This window comes from Orycteropus afer, unplaced genomic scaffold (assembly GCF_000298275.1).
Source record: "Orycteropus afer afer isolate SDZICR_OR568_19922 unplaced genomic scaffold, OryAfe1.0 scaffold00010, whole genome shotgun sequence".
NCBI lineage: Eukaryota > Metazoa > Chordata > Mammalia > Tubulidentata > Orycteropodidae > Orycteropus > Orycteropus afer.
This window is the reverse complement of record NW_006921597.1, coordinates 8,643,097-8,648,673: the sequence shown is the minus strand read 5'-3', so window position 1 is coordinate 8,648,673 and position 5,577 is coordinate 8,643,097. Positions and strand designations below refer to the sequence as shown.

The 5,577-nt window shown below is 40.4% G+C and overlaps 1 protein-coding gene across 1 annotated transcript in view; it reads right to left on the bottom strand.

The window, feature by feature from the left end:
* IGSF3 (immunoglobulin superfamily member 3) overlaps window positions 1–5,577 on the bottom strand; it is a 59,870-nt gene that overhangs the window by 36,175 nt on the left and 18,118 nt on the right. The window lies entirely within an intron of this gene.

The window sequence follows — 5,577 nt, the reverse complement described above, 5'->3', positions numbered from 1 at the left end:
TAGCATTCTCAGGGACTGATTCCATTTAAGCAGGGTAACTACTAGAAATCTTGGGGTTCCATGCTAAAACATGAGCTAAGAAGATCCAAAGCCAATTTGCCACTTAATGTAAAATCCCACCAGTCATCTATCAGTTTTTTGTACTGCGGTGGCCTGCATGTTGCTATGATGCTGGAGAATATGCCCCCAGCATTTCAAATAGCAACAGGATCAGCCATGGTGGACATGTTTCAGTGGAGATTCCAGACTAAGACAGACTGGGAAGAAGGACAGGGCCAACCACTTCTGAAAAAATTGGCCACTGAAAACCTTATGAATAGCAGTGAAAAAGTGTCTGATATATTACTGGAAAAGTTTATGAATAGTAGTAAAACACTGTCTGATATAGTGCCAGAAGATGAGTCACTCAGATTGGGAGGCACTCAAAATACAACTGCAGAAGAGCTGCCTCCTCAAAGTAGAGTAAACCTTAATGACGTGGATGGAGTAAAGCTTTCAGGACCTCCATTGCTGATGGGGCACGACTCAAAATGGGAAGAAACAGTTGTAAACTTCATTAATAAACAGAATATGAAATGTATGAGGTATGAATCTAGGAAAACAGGAAGTTGTCGAAAATGAAATGGAACACATAAAGATTGATATCCTAGGCTTTAGTGAGCTGATATGGGCTGGTATTGACCATTTTCAATCAGATAATCACATGGTCTATACTATGCTGGGAATGACAAACTGGAGAGGAATGGTGTCCCATTAATCATCAAAAAGAACATTTCATGTTGTACCCTGAAGTACAGTGTTGTCAGTGACAGAATAATATCCATATGCCTACAAAAAAGACCAGTTAATATGACTATTATTCAAATTTATGTACCAACCACTAAGCCCAAAGATGAAGAAATTGAAGATTTTTATCAACATCTGCAGTCTGAAATTGACCAAACATGTAATTAAGATGTATTGATAATTACTGGTGACTGGAATATGAAAGATGGAAACAAAGAAGATGCTTCAGTAGTTGCAAAATATGGCCTTGGTGATAGAAATGATGCTGGAAATCACATGACAGAATTTTGCAAGGTCAACGACTTATTCATTGCAAATACCTTTTCCAACAACATAAATAGCAATTATACACATGCACCTCGCTAAATGGAATACACAGGAATCAAATCGACTATATCTATCAACTATATCTACAGAAAGAGGTGGTAGAGGAGCTCAATATCATCAGTGAAAAAAGGCTACAAGCTGACTGTAGAAAAGACCATCAACTGCTTATATGCAAGTTCAAGTTGAAGCCGAAGAAAATTAAAACAAGTCCATGAGAGCCAAAATACAACCTTGATTATATCCTACCTGAATTTAAGGACCAGATGAAGATCAGATTTGACACAATGAACACCGATGACCAAAGACCAGACAAGTTATGGGATGACATCAAGAACACATCATACATGAAGAAAGCAAATGGTCCTTAAAAAGACAGTAAAGGAAGAAAAGACCAAAATGGATGTCAGAAGAGACTCTGAAAATTACTCTTGAATGAAGAGTAGCTAAAGTGAATGGATGAAATGCTGAAATAAAGAGCTGAACAGAAGATTTCAAAGGGTGAAATGTCAAGAAGATAAAGTAAAGTATTATAATGAAATGTACAAAGACCTGGAGTAAGAAAACTAAAGTGAAATAACATGCTTGGCATTTCTCAAGCTGAACAAACTGAAGAAAAAATTCAAGCCTCAAATTGAATACTGAAGGAATCTATGGACAGATATTGAACAATGGAGGAAACATCAAAAGAAGATGGAAGGAATACTCAGAGTCACTGTACCAAAAAGAACTGGTTGATGTTCAACCATTTCAGGAAGTAGCATATGATCAAGAAGTAATGGTAGTGAAGGAAGAAGTCCAAGCTGCACTGAAGGAACGGGTGAAAAACAAGGCTCTAGGAATTGATGGAATACCCATTAAGATGTTTCAACAAACGGATGCAGCACTAGAGGTGCTCACTTGTTTATGCCAGGAAATTTGGAAGACAGCTACCTGGCCAACTGACTGAGAGAGCTCTATATTTACACCCATACCAAACAAAGGTTATACAACAGAATGCGGAAATCATTAAACACTATCATCAATATCACATGCAAGTAAAACTTTGCTGAAGATAATTAAAAAATGGTTGCAGCAGTATATTGACAGGAACTGCCAGAAATTCAAGCCAGATTCAGAAGAGGATATGAAAGAGGGATATCATTAGTGATGTCACATGGATCTTGAGTGAAAGCAAAAAATACTAGAAAGATGTTTACCTGTGTTTTATTGACTATGCAAAGGCATTTAATATAACAAATTATAGATATAACAGATTACAGACACAACAAATTATAAATAACACTGCAAAGAATGGGAATTCCAGAACACTTCATTGTGCTCATGAGGAACCTATACATAGACCAAGAGGCTGTTATCCAAACAGAGCAAGGGGATACTGCATGGTTTAAAATCAGAAAGTGTGTGTGTCAAGGCTGTATCCTTTCACCATACTTATTCAATCTGTGTGCTGAACAAATAATCTGAGTAGCTAGACTATATGAAGAATGCAGCATCAGGATTGGAGGAAGACTCATTAACAACCTACGATATGCAGATGACAGAACCTTGCTTGCTGAAAGTGAAAATGATGTGAAGCACTTATTGATGAAGATCAAAGACTACAGTCTTCAGTATGGATTACACTTCAGCATAAAGAAAACAAAAATCCTCACAAATGGACCAATAAGCAATATAATGATAAGTGGAGAAAAGACTGAAGTTGTCAAGGATTTAATTTTTCTTAGATCCACAATCAACACACTTGGAAGCAACATCAAGAAATCAGATGTCACATACAGTACTGCATTGTCAGTGAAGCAAACATGGGTATACAGGTAGATAGATGGGTGGACAGGCTGAACTATTTGGTATGTCTATGCAGCGAGAAGTGTACCAAAGACTACATATAGGGTTGGCAGACAATGGTTCTACAAGTGTATTTGTATGTTCTGTAAGAATTCCCGGATGTATAGTAGAGCCAACAAGGGACAAGGTTGTAGTCACTTCTTGGTCACAGCCTGCTACCCAGAGGGAGTGAGTAGTTGCACCTGTGGGCTCGAGACCATAGTTGTGGGGGACATCAAGTTCAATTGGCATAACATACTACACAAAACATCGTTCCACCTCCTACTTTGGCGAGTAGCGACCAGGATGTTAAAAGCTTGCAAGCAGCCTTCTAGATGCGACAACGGGTCTCTCCTCGTCCAGAGCAAAGAAGAATGAAGAAAACCCAAAGATTCATGGAAACAATTAGTCCTAGCAACTGGTACACTATGTGATCCACAGCCTATACGACTATGAAACCAGAAGAACTAGATGGTACCTGGATATCACGGTCAACAACTCAGAGAAGGATCTATGTAGGAGATGCTGGATAGAGAGGAAGAACAATGTGGAACAAAACTCAAAATCATTAAAAAAGAAAAAAAGGAGGGGAACCAGGTTTACTGGTCTGATAGAGCCTAGTGGAACCACCGAGACCATGGCCCCTAGCTGACCTTCAGGTCTGGAATTGAACCCACACCAGTGGCTTCCAGCCAAACAAAAAACAGGCATATGAGTTGACATTTACCTGAGGAAGATACACTCCTTGGAGAGAAGAATCATGGGAGAAAGAAGGCCTATTTATGTACAGGGAGACAGCTCAGGGGCAGAAATGCATGGACAGATGGACACAGGGAAGAGGTGACTATTATCGGGAGGAAGTGGGAGGGGAGCTGTTGCATTGTGGTAAATTGTAGTCAATGCATGAGACAAAGTGTATGTCAACTGCTGTGTGGAAGTTAATTTGCTCTGTAAACTTTCACCCAAATCACAATTTAAAAAAAAAAGAAATCAGATGTCAAATTTGGCAAGTCTGCTGCAAAAGACCTCTTTAAATTAGTAAAGAGCAAGGAAGTCACTAAGGTGCACCTAACTCCAGCCATGGTATTTTCAATTGCCTCATATGCACGTGGCTGCATTGGCGGGCTTGAGCATAGCAAGGATTGTGAGGATGGCTCAGGACTGGGTGGTATTTTCCTTCTGTTTTACATAGGGTCACTGTGAGTTATAACTGACTCAATAGCACCTAACAACAACAATAGTTCCTAACAACAACAACAACAACAAATGTATGTGAAAGCTGGACAATGGATAAGGAAGACTGAAGAAGAATCAATGCATTTGAATTGTGGTGTTAGTGAAAAACATGGAACGTACCATGCACTGCCAGAGAAACGAACAAATCTGTCCTAGAAGAAGTATAGCTGGAATGCTCCTTAGAAGCCAGAATGGCCTGACTTCGTCTCACCAACTTTGGTTATGTTGTCAGAACAGACCATTCCCTGGAGAAGGATATCATGCTTGGTGAAGTGGAGGGTCAGCAAAAGCAGGAAAGATCTTCAACGAGATGGACTGACACAGTGGCTATGATGATGGGCTCCAACCTAGCGAGGATTGGGAGGGTGGCCCAGGGCTGGGAGTGTCTCGTTCCACAGTACACACAGGGCTGCTATGCCTCAGGGTCAACTCCACGGCACCTAACTACAACAAACGCAACGTGGACACATTCCCCAGATATCTCCTCTGCCTGGGCCACTAAGTGCATCACTGCTGAAGAAGTAGGAGGAAGATGGAAGAGTATGTCCCCCAAGTTCTCAGGATGGGCAGCTCTTCCCTGCTGCTCTTCCCTCTCCCACTTTCTCAGGAAATCCAGAGGAAGAGATGAGCAAGGGAGCTAAGCAAGTGGCATGATCTTTAGCGTGGAGTGATCTTAGGTGAAGTGGAGATAACCAGTTGCCAGTGGAGTTGACTCTGAGTCATGGAGACCCCATGTGTGTCGGAGTAGGAATAACGGCCCTCAAATACAAGGTTGTGCTGTCTCAGTGGGCCGTGTGTCCCTCAAGATTACTTATTAAACCAGCAGCTTCAACACGGCCTAATACTGGCTCTTCCATATTACTCTCTCAGAGTTCCTTCAGTCTTGAAATACTATTTAATATTAATATGTTGATTATAATCATAAAACATACAGAAGCCAGGATTTATTAAGCACTATCCATGTGCCAGGCATGGTGCCAGCTCCTTGCTTTCACTACATTCATTTAATTCTCAAAATGACCTTGCAGACAGGTATGTTTAGCATCCTCCTCTCCTTTTTTTTTTTAAACAAATGAAAAAACTGAGCACAGAGAAGTTAAATAAATTGCCCAATGTCAAACTGCAAGTAAATGGCCAAATCAAGCTTCAAATCCATGTGAAGCTGATTCCAAAGCACACTTTTAACCATGGGCTTTCTTAGGTTGCTCTAGCCGTAAGAAGCATAATGCAGTAGTTAAGAGCACAGACCCTAGAACCAGCTGTCCAACTTAAACACTTACTAGCTGTGTGACAGTGAGCAAGCCATTTAACTTCTCTATGCCTCAGTTTTCTCATCTATTCAATGGGTTCTTATGAGGATTAAGTGAGTTAATTTGTAAAATAGTTAGAATGGTAACAAGCATT